General features: G+C 39.1%; 1 pseudogene; it reads left to right on the top strand.

The window, feature by feature from the left end:
• The first annotated feature begins 594 nt into the window (after window positions 1-594).
• LOC140507803 (hamartin pseudogene) lies at window positions 595-12232 on the top strand (annotated as a pseudogene).
• The last annotated feature ends 4287 nt before the right edge of the window (window positions 12233-16519 follow it).

Here is a 16519-nt window from a genome sequence, read left to right on the forward strand (position 1 = left end):
AAACTGGAAAGGTAGGAAGGGGCCAGGTGTGAAAAGATTTAAAATACAAACAAGATTTCATATTTAATTCTACAAGTCGTATAAAACCACAGTAGCTTGTTGAATGGGGGGTGAGAGTGGGGAGGGCAACATGGTCAAAACTTGGACTTTATGAAAATCATTTTGGAGAAAGATGCACATACACATAGCTCCGAACACACAAACCACAGAACGGCTAGAGGGGACCAAGCCAGGGCGAATTCTGCACCCAGAGACCACGGAGTATTGGAGCGAGGGAGATTCCTGCTCCGGAGAGACCTGCGGACCTCTCGCGGGGGGTCCTTCGTGCCGCGGACTGGGCGCCGGACGGGGAGTGGAGTGCGGCCCTGCCGCGGCTGTGACACTGAGGGGAGGAGATCCGAGAGGGCTACGGGGACGGGATCTCCAGCGGCCACGTGGGTCCCCCCACCCACAGAGGGACCTGCAAACCTCTCGCAAAAGGTCCGTCGTGCTGCAGACGCGGAGTCCAGCCCGGACCTGCGGTGGCGGCGACAGCCACAGCTCCGAGAGGCACAGATCTGAGAGGGCTCCAGAGGCGGGATCTTTAGCGGCGGCATGGGCACCCCACCAACAGGTGACTGATGGGGGTGGGTGAGAGAGTCTCTTTGGCAGGTTGAGAGGGGAGTGGGGTGCCCCCAAGGCTCAGGCCCCCCCCGGGAGGTGGGGGCTGAGAGGCGGCTGCGGACAGGGGCTCCCCAAACGGGCAGGAGCCTGTATCCATTGTGGAAGGTCTGTGCATAAACCCCCAGAGGGAACTATGCCTGAGAGGTGGCCCTGCCCCTGACCACCTGAACTTAATTCTCACACTGAATAGCAGCCCTGCTCCCGCCAAAAATCCTAAGGCGGGAAGCAGCATTTGAATCTCAGTCCCCAAACACTGGCTGGGAGGACCAGGAGGCGAGGTGGGTGTGAGGAGAACATTCAGAGGTCAGGCCACTGGTTGGAGAAAATGCCAAGAAAAGGGAAAAGAAATAAAACTATTGAAGGGTACTTTACCGGAGAAAAGACACTTCCTCCCTTCCTTTCTGATGGGGAGGAACAATGCTTGCCATCAGGCAAAGACACAGAAATCGAGGATTCTGTGTCCCAGCCCACCCAATGGGCTCGGGCCATGGAAGAGCTCAAGAGGAATTTTGAAAATCAAGTTAGAGAGGTGGAGGAAAGCCTGGGAAGGGAAATGAGAGGGATGAGGGAGAAGCATGAAAAGCAGATCAGCTCCCTGCTAAAGGAAAACCAAAAAAATCTTGAAGAAATTGGCACCTTGAGAACTAGCCTAACTCAGCTGGCAAGGGAGGTGCAAGGGGCCAATGAGGAGAAGAATGCTTTCAAAAGCAGAATTAACCAAATGGAAAAGGAGATTCAAAAGCTCACTGAAGAAAATAGATCTTTCAAAACTGGAATGGTACAGATGGACACTAAGGACTTTTAGAGAAAGACAGATATCTCAGAACATACCACGCAGATTCGAAAAATGTAAGATAATGTGAAATATCTTATTGGAAAAACAACTGACCTGGAAAATAGAATCAGGAGAGACAATGTAAAAATTCTGGGACTACCTGAAAACCATGATCAAAAGAAGAGCCTAGACATCATCTTCCATGAAATTATCAAGGAAAACTGCCCTGAGATTCTAGAACCAGAAGGCAAAATAAATATTCAAGGAATCCGCAGAACACCGCATGAAAGAGATCCGAAAAGAGAAACTCCTAGGAGCATTGTGGCCAAATTCCAGAATTCCCAGGTGAAAGAGAAAATATTGCAAGCAGCTAGAAAGAAACAATTCAAGTATTGTGGAAATACAATCAGGATAGCACAAGATCTGGCACCCTCTACATTGAGGGATAGAAGGGAATGGAATAGGATATTCCAGAAGTCAAAGGAACTAGAACTGAAGCCAAGAATCACCTACCCAGCAAAACTGAGTATAATACTTCAGGAGAAAAAATGGTCTTTCAATGAAATAGAAGACTTTCAAATCTTCCTGATGAAAAGACCAGAGCTGGAAAGAAAATTTGACTTTCTAACACAAGAATGAAGAGAACCATGAAAAGGCGAACAGCAAAGAGAAATCATAAGGGACTTACTAAAGTTGAACTGTTTACATTCCTACATGGAAAGACAATATTTATAACTCTTGAAACATTTCAGTATCTGGGCACTGGGTGGGAGTACACACACACACACACATGCACACACGCACACATACATAGAGACAGAATGCACAGAGTGAATTGAAGAGGATGGGATCATATATTAAAAAAAAAATGAAATCAAGCAGTGAGAGAGAAATATTGGGAGGAGAAAGGGAGAAGTTATATGGGAAAAATTATCTCTCATAAAAGAGGCAAGCAAAAGACTTATTAGTGGTGGGATAAAGAGGGGAGGCAAGAGAAAAACATGAGGTCTACTCTCATCACATTCCACTAAAGGAAAGAATATAATGCACGCTCATTTTGATAGGAAAACCTATCTCATAATACAGGAGAGTGGGGGACAGGGGCACAAGCAGGGTGGGGGGGAGGATGGAGGGGAGGGCATGGGGAGGAGAATGCAATACGAGGTCGACACTCATGGGGAGGGAAAGGACCATAAGAAAATAGAAGTAAAGGGGGACAGGATAGGATGGAGGGAAATATAGTTAGTCCTATACAACACAACTAGTATGGAAATCATTTGCAAAACTAAACAGATATGGCCTATATTGAATTGCCTGTCTTTCAAGGGGAAGGGGTGGAGAGGGAGGGAGCTAAGCAGGTTGGAACTCAAAGTGTTAGGACCAAATGTAATGTTCTTACCACTGGGTAACAAGAAATACAGGTTAAGGGGTCAAGAAAGCTATCTGGTCCTACAGGACAAAAGAGAAGACGGAGACAAGGGCAGGGTGGGAGGATAGAGGAGAGAGCAGATAGGTCACAGGGGCAATTAGAAAGCTGGGGTTTTGGGGGGGAGAGGGGATAAAAGGGGAGAAAATTTGTAACCTAAAATTGTGTGAAAATAAATGTTAAAAATCAATTTAAAAAAAAAATTATTTTGGCAGCTAAATGGAGAATGGATTGCAATGGGGAGAGTTCTGAAGCAGAGACCCCAATCAAAAAGTTATTGCAATAGTCCAGGTATGAAGGGATAAAAATCTGTACCTGGGTATTACCTGTGGGAGTAGAAAGAAGTGGATATCATAGAGGTCAAAAGACAAAACTTGGAAGAGACTGGATATATAGCATAAATGTGAGAGAGTAATCAAGGATGATACCAAGGTTATGAGCCTTTCAGGAGAAAGTTAGGGCTTCATAAGTAATTTGAAAATCATCTGCTAAGAGATGATAATTGAGTCAAGTGAGAGGAGGGGACATAGAAGAACCAAATTTGAATGACTTTCTCAAGGAATTTAGTCTAGAGAAATGATTATCTGATCTCAACAAGACCCTTGATTCTACATGGAAATTATTTCACCTTCCTATTAACTCCCCATCATCCTTCTTCAAAACCTTCTCCTTTTTCCTCAGGTCTTCAAAGTTTTGTCTCTCCTCTTTGGTAGATGAGCTTTCATCTCACTTAATTACTAAAAACAGTGAAGATTCATCAGGTGCTCCTTTGCTTCCCCTATTCCTTAACTTAAAACTCCTTTTCCTCTTTTATCCATCCTTTCTTCTAGTTTAACAGACTGAACTAATTCTTCTTCCTAAGGATAACTTTTCTCCTTGTGCCTCTGAGTCTATCCTCTCCAATCTATTCTAACCAATGCTCTCCCAGGTCTCTTTTACTCATAAACATCAGACTAGAATCTCTGACAAGAATTCATCCCCCTAAATCTGTCAGTCAATCACCTTGAGTTCTCTGTCTGCTATCAGCAAGGTACCAAGAAACACACTCACTCTCTTCATGGTGAGGTACTCCTCAAGTGCCTCTAAACAAAAGCCCATAATTTGTATTCTCCAACGTCAACAGATTGATTAGAAAACAAAATGCTCAGGAGCTCCCCTAATTTACAAACCTTACACATCTCTTCAATAATTTATTTTAAAGATTTTTCTAGGAATTGAGGCCAATCTCACTAGCCTATAGTTTACAGATTCCATTACCTTCCCTTTTTGAAAAAAATTGGGACTTTTGTCCTTATTCAGTCCTCTAGACACTCATAACCTGGTTCTTGCCTACCTTTCTTGTATTCTTACACTTTATTTCTCTACATACTCTGCCATGTAATGACACATGCCTTCTTGTGGCTGCCCCACATGCCAGGAATTCTTCCCCTCCTCATTTCCATCTCTTGACTTCCCTGAATTCCTTCAGGTCCCAGTTAAAAACCCAGCTTTTGCTAGAAGCCTTTCCTAGTACCCTTTGATGCTACTGCTTTCCCTCTAAGATTATCTTCATTTTATTCTGTCTTTATCCAATTTATTCTGTCTTTATCTTGTTTGGGCATTGTTGTATACATGCTATCTTCTCCATTAGACTGTGAACTCCTTGAATGTAGGCACCGTTTTTTTTGTTTTTGTTTTGGTTTGCCTTTCTGTGTGTCTTCAGAACTTAGCATAGTGCCTGACACTTTACAGCTTGTTATCTTGACCACTTGTCTTCTCTATTAGAATATCAATTCATTGAGCTTAAGGATTTCTTCACTTTTTTTGTATTTGTATTTTGTATTTGCATTTGTAACTCTAGGGACCCTCAAGCATAGTGACAGGTATCTGATAAATACTTGTTATTAATTCATTGAAATGTTGCTGAAAGTTTGTCTTTCAGGATTTAAAAAAAAAATGATTGAACTTGGAAGTAATCATAGAATTTTTTTTTTTAACTTGGAGAGAGAAATTTTAATCTTCTGGATGGAAGTCTGATTGCTGAGGATTGAGGAAGGAAAGGATTGCCTAGAGTGAAGGGAGCAATTGCAAGTTACACTTTTTAGCTTTTGAGTAATGCAGGTGAAGAGAGAGATAGGATGCTAATTTGGGTTGCAGTAGGGTATGGGGAGGGTTTGTTTAGGAAAGAGGAAATTCAAGGTTTTTTGTAGGTGGAGAATCACTAAAATAAGGGAACTGATTTGCACACACTCTGTGGTGCCTTGCAGCTCCAAAATTCAATAATTATCTAAGGTCCCTTCCAGATCTAAAAAATTTATGATTATATTCTCCCAGCAGGATATCCCATATCCCAGGCAAGAGGAATGTGACTATTTGCCAAGTCATTTTCATTATCCTTAATATTTAGCAAGAATTCTGAATGTTTCAGATATTTAAGACCTTAAAACTTTGAACATCCCAGTATGTTGTGGTAGGGAAATGGAGTGCTTGTGCTTCCACTGGTAAGAGAGGCAGATGTTAAAGTTTACTGGCATATTTTTTATTAGCAATACTGTACCTGATACTGCCTCTGAAGGCCAAGAAATGAAAGATAAAGGAGGAAATGTGGGGAAGGAAAATGGTATAATTTTGTACTTAATGAAACAGGAATTGATTTAATGCTAACAGACAGACATATTTCAAGTCCATAACAATTTAGGCTGTTTAAAATAGAGTTTGCGCTATGCTATTAGGAAGCGCTACTTTGGACTGCTTCTGAATATTATCAAATTGATATTCAATTACAATTACAAGTCAAGATACAAAGAAGATGGGTTAAAATCTCTTTCTAATTCAATGAGGAACAATATCCACTCATCTTCTGACAGGTAGTTCCAGTGCTTGCAATTAATCCCAGGGTCAATCAAACCACTATATTTGATCACTAAATATAGGTCTGACTTTCTTTTGTGAGAGTGATGGCACAGCTGATTTATTAAAGTGAATAAATCCCTGGACAAGGTAAAAAAAAATAGTAGTCCAGAAGCCAGAGTGGGCTAAAGTTCAGAAGGAGAACTGGAAGATGTTAGATTATAATGGATACCATTTTGAGGAAATAAAAGATGTAAAATTTAAATAAGTGATTTGAACAGGTAGAGAAATTCATTATGAGTTATGAACCTTCTAGATTTTTGAATCTACTGTTTATTCTTTCACACATAATTCTGCCTAGTTCAGATCCCACTCTGATTTCAAAGTCTACTTGTTTACTCCTGCCAAATTGTGATTTATTTTCAACGGAATCATTTTTAAAAGCACATTTCAAAGCACTAATAGGTTTCCAAAGTAGTATTTGGAATATCTGACTAAAACTCTCTGAAATGAATATTGAAATTATGCTTTAAATATACAGCTTGGAAAATTTGAAGAGTAAAAATATTAGAAAGTATTAGGAAAGCAGTATGCTTAAAGTTTTATTGCACTTGAGATATTTCCAAGCCACAAATGGAGCAAAAGATACTACAAATCACTCAATTTATAGACCGTATAAAAACATTCATTTAACTGTTGGTACTCTAAATGTGGAGGCAGATAGATGGCACAGTGAATAGAGTGCCAGTCCTGAAGTTAGGAAGACTCATCTTCCTGAGTTCAAATCTGGCCTCAGTCACTTACTAGATTTATGATCCTGGGCAAGTCACTTAATTCAGTTTACCTCAATTCCTCATCTGTAAAATAAACTGGAGAAGGAAATGGCAAGCCACTCTAGTATCTTTGCCAACAAAACCCCAAATGGGGTCACAAAGAGTCAAACATGACTGAAATGACTCAACAACAACTAAATGTAAGTAACCTGTTCAACAATCAGTGAATCAATACATGTATAAATCAAAGATTCTTAACCTTTGCTTTTTGAGTGTGTATACTCCTTTGACAGTGCTGAAGCTTATGGACACTATGGACCTCAGATTAGTGTTTATTACCTATATTCGTAATTTAAGGAAATATTAAATCTCAATTATAGGTTAGTGAAAATGAAGATTTTTTTCAATGTAAGTTCATATACCCCTTGGAAATGTATGAAACCCTAGGCTAAGAGCTCCTATAAAGAACCTGAATCAAAGTCATATCAATAGTCACATTATTACTATACATGAAAAGGTAAACTCAAAAGAGATTGCAGTTAAAGGGAAGGATGATTCACAAATTTTTCTCAGAGAAGCATGTAAAATAATGGGCAGAATTGGTATTGTAATCCTAGAGGAAATAGGCTATACCCCTTATAGGATACTTATTCATTAAAGATAATAACTAGCATTTATATAGCATTTTAAGCTTGTAAAATGCAAATTATAAGTTTAATCTTCTGTTTCTTCTCACAACAGCCCTGGAAGATAGTGCTATTATTATCTCTACAGTTGAGGAAACTGAGGCAAACAGGTTAGTTGACTTGCACAGAGTCACACAGCTAATAAAAATCTGATTAAACTCATGTCTTCCTGGCTCTGGGTCCAGTGCTCTATCCACTGCACCACCCATCTATCACAAAGGTATTTCCCATTGCAGAGCTTATAAAAACCACCATGAAGATAACTGCATCTTACACACCAATACCTACTACAGAAGACGAGAAAGCAGAAAAGTTGTACAAGGAAACAAATGTCATCATCAATATTTAATCAGCATCACCAATCAGTAAGCATTTATTAGGCACTTAATAGCTACATTAATTATACTAAGTAAGAAGTGTGCTAATATTAAGTATACCGTCTAACATGCCCTATGCCAAAGATGCCAAAACATATATGAATATATATTTAGAGAGAGAGAGAGATACACAGATACATATAGATGTAGACATAGAAATATATGTAGATAGATATATATACACACACACACACACACACATATATATATATATATATATATATATATATATATATATATATATATATATATATATATATATATATATATATACATAGTTTCCAAGCTCAGGGGCCTTAAATTAAATCAGGAGGAATAACATATAAAAATTTAAGTATATGCAGAATGTACTCAAGGCAAATGCAGAAGATGGAGGGTCACTATAAGCTAGAGAAGCCGGGAAAGGTAAACAAGTGCGGGGAGGGTACAGTCACAGGATTTAAAGCTGGAAGAGACCTTAGAGATCATGTAATCAAATCCTATCATTTGTTGAAAGAGGAAACTGAGGCCCAAGAGAAGTGGTTTGCCTATTAATTAATGATGATGTTAAATCTGGTAGAGGCACAAATGAAGAGCCTATGGAAGTTTTAATATGCGTATCAAAACTAGAATGAGTACGTACAAATAAGATAATAGTCCAGCAATCAAATATTGGTGAAATGTTCTCCATGCTGGATTACTCAGGTCTGGGTGTGGTAGATCATGTAGCAATTGTCTTTAAAGAGAAAGTAAATTCTGACTGTGGTTCTATGCTTGAAAACGCCTTGGTGGATTATTGTCTGGAAATCAATTCTTAACAGGTATTGTGCATTCTGACTGCATTGAAATAGCCTCATGTAAAGGATGTCATGGAGAAAATTGATGAATATGTGGGCAAAGCTACTGCTTGTTTACCATCCTCTCATTCCTGGCAGATGTCATAAGATTGTAAACACAATGGAAACATAAGCTCTTTCAAATTCCTTTCTTGCCTTTTGTACTTAAGTATCAAGAATAATACAGATGTAGTAATATTCTCAACAGGAGTTTTATTAATAATCATGTTACCAATGATTCCACAGTTAGGTAAATAATACCTTCATAATTTCTTTTATATTTTTGGTCATCTTTCATCATCATGCCTGAAGAATCTAGGTCATGTGACAGAAATTTATCTTGTCTATCTTCATGCCAGTGTTTATGCTATCTTATGTTTATGGAACGTAACCTTGTAACTTTGTGCCCTTTCTATTCACTCACTAAAGTATGAAGGAAAACTTGGAGACCTTTGAAGAAGTAGTAAAACCAATGAGGGAACATGTGTAAATTCATCCAGAATTAGTGCTTGGATCCAAGGACCATGAAATCGACCCACACAGATGGAAGAGATTAGAAATTCATGATGTTGAAATAGAATGTGCCAAAATTTCTCTGGACCCTGCCAAAGCCTCATACAAAGATGGCCATTCTGTGTCTCAGCAGATCTTAACATGTTTTCATTATCTTCCAACTCTTGCCACTGTCAGCCCTTATGTTGACACACAGAATAGCTATGGGAGTTCTACTTCTATTCCTTATTTCACGCTAGAGTTGGCATTGTTAAACATGGCAGGGCAGCTACCTCAGCTACTGAGTTCCTCAACAACACAGCTGTCAAGTGAGCCATCACAAGATGCTATGTGGAGCACTCTGCAGTCTGTGGTATGACCACTTCTCCAACTTCATCTGTTGATGCCCCACCTGAGTTGTCGCACCTTTAAAGCAAAGTCTTTGGTAATCTGGTGGGAATGGAACTCCTTTGAGGACATCAGTAATCTCTTCATTTCCTCAGGTTATATTCATGGTCCCCAAGGAAGAGGACTGATGGGATTCTATGAGACCATATCTACACAGACAGCAACAACTTTCTGATAATAAGATATTAGAAGAAAGATCTAAAAACAAAGGTTCTGTCATTTTGAGTGATCTTCCAGTGTTGTTAAGTGATCTAGTCCCTAAAGAAAATAGTGATGAGAAAGATAAGGAAGAAGTTACAGTATCAAAGAAGCTTTCTGAGATCAGCAACTGAGCCTGTGGTATCTCAAGTATGATTTAACTTTCTTTTCTATTGAGGCAATCTCCCATGTTCTCAAGAGAAAGTCCCATTCAACACCTTCTAATATTCAAAGTACCAGTATGAGCACTGAACCTCTAACTTCCTCTCTGGACAAATTGAGCCTGGTACAGCAAAGCAAGCCTTTGTTCCCATAAATCAGCTATCTGTGTATGCCAATGAAAGCCCTGCTGGTAACAGGGAAAATAAGACTCCATTGGAGATGAGCATCCTCACACGTAGCACTTGAAGAATTCCATCTCATAGAAAAAGTAGGGTTTGGCAGTGGACAGACTCTCCCACATGATCACCTTTTTGAGAATGCACAACCAAAGACTGCTTACCATTTTGTTAGCAAGAAAACTAGAGACCTAGTAAAGAGAGTGAAAGGAAACACAGAGGAAGATTATATGCCCTCTACTTCCCCAGTGGAAATATTGGATAAACTGATACGGCAAGGAATAGATGCACATACCAAGTAGTTGAAAAAATTGTCTTTGCTCAGTGAGTCTGTCAATTGGGCCCACTTTGGAGGCTCTTCACCCTCAGATGAGATTCACAACCTTTGGAACCAAATGTTGGTGCTACACAACCAGTAACTTGCTGAGCGTTTCAAGAGGCAGCAATATACTCTCCAGAACAGATGTCTCCAATGAAAGATGATCCTTTTTGTGGTGGCCAAGAACTGGAAATAGAGGCAAGACCCATCATTTGGGGAATGGCTGAACAAGTTGTAATATATGAATGTGATAGAATATTACTGCTATAAGAAATACTGTGCTATAAGAAATGATGAACATGCAGACTTCAGAAAAACCTGGAAAGACTTACATGAACTGATGTTAAGTGAAGTGAGCAGAACCAGGAGAACATTATACACAGTAAGAGACATAGTATGTGAAAACTGTATCTGATACACTTAGCCCTTCACAGTAATGCAAGGACCTAAAACTTTCCCAAAAGACTCATGATGCAAAATGCCATCCACATCCAGAGAAAGAATTATAGAGTTGGAACACAAAAGGAAGCAGACTATGTTCTATTTTTGTTAGGTTTTGTTTTGTTTTTTCTCTTTTTCTCCCATTTATTTTAATTCTTCTATGTAATATGACTAATGTGAAAATATATTTAATAAGAATGTATGTGTAGAACCCATAAAAAATTGCATGTCATCTTGGGTAGGGAGGGAAGGAGGATCGGAGGGGGAGGGATGAGAGAGGAAGGGGGAGAAAATTCAAAATTTAAAGGAGTGATTGTTGAAAATGGAAAACAAATAATTTTTTAAAAAGATGATCAAAGCAACATCACTGGTGAGGCACAAAGCTATTATGAAAGATCAGTTGAAATTCTAAGAGTAGGACATCCAGATATGGCAAGTGAGCCTGCAGAAAGAATAAGCTAGATAATAATCAGCTTCAAGAGAAACATGACACTGTGGTGACCCAGCTCCACAGCCAGATCAGACAGCTGCAAAATGATCAGGAGGAATTCCAGAACCAGAGCCAGGAATTACAGACAAAGCTGAAAGATCGCCAGAAAATGATTGCAGATCTGAGGTCAGAAATAAAGAAGGCCAATAATGAGGTGTATAACTCTGTGTCTCTCCCAGAGAGTTACTGCTCAGCCAAGTTTCTCAAAAGCTTTCAAACAGTGAATTGGTCTAGGAGGAGATGGAGTTCTTGAACAGGCAGCTGTTGGTCCATGGATAGGTCAATCATCTGTATTTGGAGTCAATGTAGAATAAGCATGCAGACCTTATGTAGGAAGTGGAAATCATGAAGACTTATAGGAAAGAACTAGAGAAAAATGGCAGCCATCTCCTCCAGCAGAACCAGTAGTTTGATAATCAGATTGTGGAACTAGAATCTCATTTGGCAAACTAGACAATCTCCTACTAGAACAGAAGAAATACTTGGAGGATGTCAAACTTGGTCTAGAGGACAACTACAGGCAGTAGAAAGAAGGTATGGGGCTCAGAAAAGGATTACCCAGGCATATGAATTAGCAATTTTAGATTTATATGGCAGCCTACAGAAGGATGGTTTTCTGGAAAATAAAACTTAAAGAAAAGGCTGAAGCAGCTGAGGCAATTGAAAAAAGGCATAACTGTTGTCATGTTGTTACCCTGATTCACTGATAGGGCAGAGTAAAGAGTCTACTGGCTGCTTTGGTGAGAGCAAGACCCTAAAGTCTGGTAGCACCTCAGGCAGCAAAGGAGATGAAGAAAGTGCAGCAGCAGTAAACTTTCAACCCCAAGAAACCCCCAAACCAGAGGGCACAATTGGTGGGAGACAAGAATTTTAGGATATTCCACCAACGTCTTTGTGACTGTTGGCACTCTTCCCAGTTCAAAGAGCTTCCTGGACATAAAGGCTCAAGAGTTGTTTAGTAACATGAGTGAAAAGCAGTGTGATGAGAACAGTTTGATGAAGAACAGGTTTTCTGAGACAATAAAGACTGAATTATTCAAAGATCCAAGCAGGGAAATGAAAGAAACCCAATCCCAACTCCCCAGGGCCTAGATGATACATGTCCATCTCTTAAAAACCAAGAAAGTATTGGACAGCTTCATATCAGGGAGTGTAATGAGACTAAGTATGAATCCACAAAAAGGATGGTCGATCAGTGTTAAGTTTCATGTTTCTTATATAGAATAGTAGGCATGAATGCAAGTACAAAAGATTTAATATTTCCAGGTGTGAGTAGCTAGCTCCTGCCATGGAAATAAGACTGAGCTCCTTTTGACAAAAGACTGAATATAGAATGGTGTTTGGGTCTGCCAGTGAAATGCCTCTGACTTTTCTCTTGACTCTCACTTAAACTTGTCTTTTCTTTCTTACCTAGAAATGTGTCCTAAATGAAGGACCAATTCACTTTCATGAGTATCTTTCTTTTCTTCCTCCTTTCTCCAAATGGTTGCATCCTACGAACCTGTGCGATACGAGGCACCTTCCCTAAAAATTAGAAAGTAGTTTGGAGAGATACAGAGACAGAGAGAAAGAGAGACAAAGAACCAGAGTGGACATCAGCATGAGGACAAGATCAGGAAAACAATGGTGTAGGGAAAAAAATCTTAAACTGTGTCTCAAAAGAAAGTTCAAAGCAAATTAGGAGAGAAGGGAAAAGTTTGCTTGCCAGATCCATGGAGGAGGGAAGGATTTCTGCCCAAACAAGAGGCAGAGTATCACAGAAAAGAAAATGACTAATTTTGATTATATCAAATTGAAAAAGTTTTGCGTAAATGAAATGAATGCGATCAAGATTAGAAGGAAAACAGAATGGATGGAAATAAATCTTTACAATGTCTCTGATAAAGGCCTCATCTTCCATATATATAGAGAACTGAGTCAAATTTGTGAGAGTACAAGTGATTCTGCAATTGATAAGAGTTTAAAGGATATAAATAGGCAGTTTTGGATGAAGAAATCAAAGCTATCTATAGTCATTCGAAGAAATGTTCTAAATCGCTTATTGATGAAAGAAATGCAAATTAAAATAACTCTGAAGTACCACCTCACCCCTAACAGATGGGCTAATATGACAGAAAAAGAAAATGATAAATGTTGGAGGGGATGTCGGAAAATTGGGAAACTGTTGGTATAGTTGTGAATCAATCTAACTATTCTGTAGATCAATTTGGAACTATGCCCAAAGGGCAATCAAACTATGCATAAACTTTGGTTCAGCAATACCTCTACTGGGTATTAATCCCAATAAGATCACAAAAAAAGGGAAAAGGACCTATTTGTACAAAAATACTTGCAGCAACCCTTTTTGTGGTGGCAAAGAATTGGAAAGTGAAGGGATGCCCATCAGTTGAGGAATTACTGGACAAATTGTGATATATGAATATAATAGAAATTATTCTGCTATAAGAAATGATGAGCAGGAAGATTTCAGGAAATTCTAGAAAGGCTTACATAAACTGATGCAAAGTGAGGTGAGCAGAAACAGGAGAACATGGTACATAGTATCAGCAACATTCTACAATGATCATCTTTGATGAGCTTAGCTCTTCTCAGCAATACAATGATCCAAGACAGTTCCAAATGACTCATGAGAGATAATGCTATTCACACCCAGAGAGAGAACTGATGGAGTATAAATTCAAATCAAAAAGTATTATTTTCATTTTATTTTTTCATGTTTTTTAGTCTACTTCTTTTTTCACAACATCACTAACATGGAAATATGTTTTACATTATTGCACATACATAATCTATAATGAATCGTTTACTGTCTTAGGAAGGGGATGGTGAGGGAGGGAGAGAGAAAATTTAGAACTCAAAAATGAATGTTAAGAGGACTTCCAGGAGCCAAGGTTGTGGGTAAGCAATAAATAGCTATAGATTTCCCATATTCATCTCCAATTAACAATAAAATAGTTCCCCAGAATAAATCCTAGAACAGTGGAGCCAATGGAATGAAGGGGTAGAACAGTCTTTTAGCTAAGGAAACTTGAAGGATAAGCAACAGATATGTTTGGGTAAAGGGGAAGGACATGCCAAGACAGGAACCATGCTGGCAAGCCAGCAGCAAGTCTCACCTCAGCAAACGAGTGGGAAATCCTGAGCCCCAGGGTCATGGAGCAGACAAACACCAACATCAGGACTGTGCTCCCCCTCCCCTTTGCCACATGCCTTGGCATAGCAAGAGGAACTAGGAGATTCCAGCTCCAAGAACCACCATATGCTTCAACATAGTCCCAGGTAAACAGGCATCCTCCAGCAGCCATACTTCCATGTGCTTCAGTGTAACCCTGGGAAAATGGAGAAACAACCACAAGAGACCTCAGTACATGCCAGACACTACCATTAGGTCCCCAGTTCATCACCAGGCAGATTGCCAGACCACTACAGCCTTCAGCAGCACCCGTCACTGCCAACCGCCCACTCAGTATAGCACCAGACACAAGGAACGCCCATCAGCCTCAGGGCAACATCAGCATAGCACCAGGTACACATCCATGGCCTGCAGCCAGGATCAAGAAGCCATAAAAAAAGCCCCTTCCACCCTGAGAGCAGAAATCAAATTTTTAGAAAAAGGAAAAAAATCCCCCTGCCCAAAATAAGATGTGGAAAAAAATAAATAAATAAACCCAGCAACAACAATAAAAAGAATGTGACCAAAGGAAGTTATTATGGTGAGAGGGAAGAGCAAGACACAAACTCAGAAGAAGACAGCAATGTCAAAACCCTATGGAAAAACCCTAAAGAAAAGTGGGAAGTATTCTCAAGCCCAGAAAGAACTCACGGAAAATCTTAAAACAGAGCTCAAAAATCATATAAGTGAGGTAGAAAAAAAATTAGGAAAAGAAATGAGAGTGATGTAAAGGAATTCTGAATAAAGAGTCAATAGCTTGGAAAAAGGAAACAACTTCTCAAAAAGTACAATTGGTCAAATGCAAAAGGAAATACAAAAAAAAAAAGGTAAGTGGGGAGAAGAATTCCTTAAAAGTTAGAATTGGGCAAGTGGAAGCTAAAAATAGAAGAAAATGTACAATACCTCATTGGACAAACAAGTGACCTAGAAAAGAGATCCAGGAGAGACAGTTGGAATCATTGGACTACCTGAAAACCATAATCAAAAGGAGGTTGGACAGCATCTTTCAAAAAATTATCAAGGCAAACTACCCTGATATCCTGGAACTAGAGGGCAAAATCGAAAGATTTCACCAATCACTTCAGGAAAGAGAACGCAAAACAAAAACTCCAAAGAACATTATAGCCAAATTTCAGAACTATAAGGTCAAGGAAAAAATATTACAATTCTCCAGAAAGAAATAATTCAAATATAGGGGAGTCACGATCAGTATTAGACAGGGCTTGGCAGCTGCAACTTTAAAAGATTGGAGGTCATGAAATATAATACTTCTGAAGGCAAAGGAGATAGGACTTCAACCAAGAATCACTTACCTGGAAAAATTAATCTTAATACTTCCAGGCGAAAAATGGTCATTCAATGAAATAGAAGGATTTCAAGCTTTCATAAGAAGAAGATCAGAACTACACCAAAAATTTGATCTACAATACTAAGACTAAAAGGAAACATAAACAGGTAAAAAGGGAAAAGGAGATAAAGGGGATTCAATAGAACTAAAGTATTCATATACCTACACAGATCATACTTGCAATTTTAAAAAAATTATATCACTAATAGTACAGCTAGAAGGAATATACATAGACAGAGGGTGCAGGTATAAGGTGAATTTGAGGGAATGACATAGAAAAAATTAAGGGATGAGAAAGAAGTACAACGGGTGCAGAAGAGGTAGAATGGGGTAAATTGTTTCACATGAAGAGCCATAAAAAGCCTATTACAGCAGAGGGGAAGATGGGAGAGTGGGCAATGAGCATCTCATCAGTATTGATTCAAAAAGGGAATGCAATGAGTTGAATGTAGAAATCTATTTTACCTGAAAGGGAAGTAGGAGGTGAAGAGGTCAAGTTGGGGAGTGTGTATGGGAAGGAGAATGACAGAAGGGAGAGCAGATCAGGAGAGGTGGTAGACAGAAGCAAAACACAGGTAAGGAGGGAAAGGGTGAAAAGAGAGAGAGGACAAGCAGGAGGAAGAATAGAATGGAACTAAATATACAGTTAGTAATCATAACTGTGAATGTGAATGAGAAGAACTTTGACATAAAATAGAAGCAGCAGAGTGGATCAAAAAACAGAATCCTACAACACTTTGTTTACATGAAACATACCTGAAGCAAAAAGAGAGACACACAGGTAAGGGGCTGGAGCAGAATCTATTATGCTTAAGCTAAAGTTAAAAAAAAAAAAGCAGGCGTAGCAATTCTGATCTCAGACAAAACAAAAGCAGAATTAAGCCTAATTAAAAGAGATAAGGAAGGAAACTACACCTTTCTAAAAAGTACCATAGACAAGAGGCAATATCAATACTAAACATATATGCA

Source organism: Notamacropus eugenii, chromosome 5 (assembly GCF_028372415.1).
Source record: "Notamacropus eugenii isolate mMacEug1 chromosome 5, mMacEug1.pri_v2, whole genome shotgun sequence".
NCBI classification, from domain to species: Eukaryota; Metazoa; Chordata; class Mammalia; order Diprotodontia; family Macropodidae; genus Notamacropus; species Notamacropus eugenii.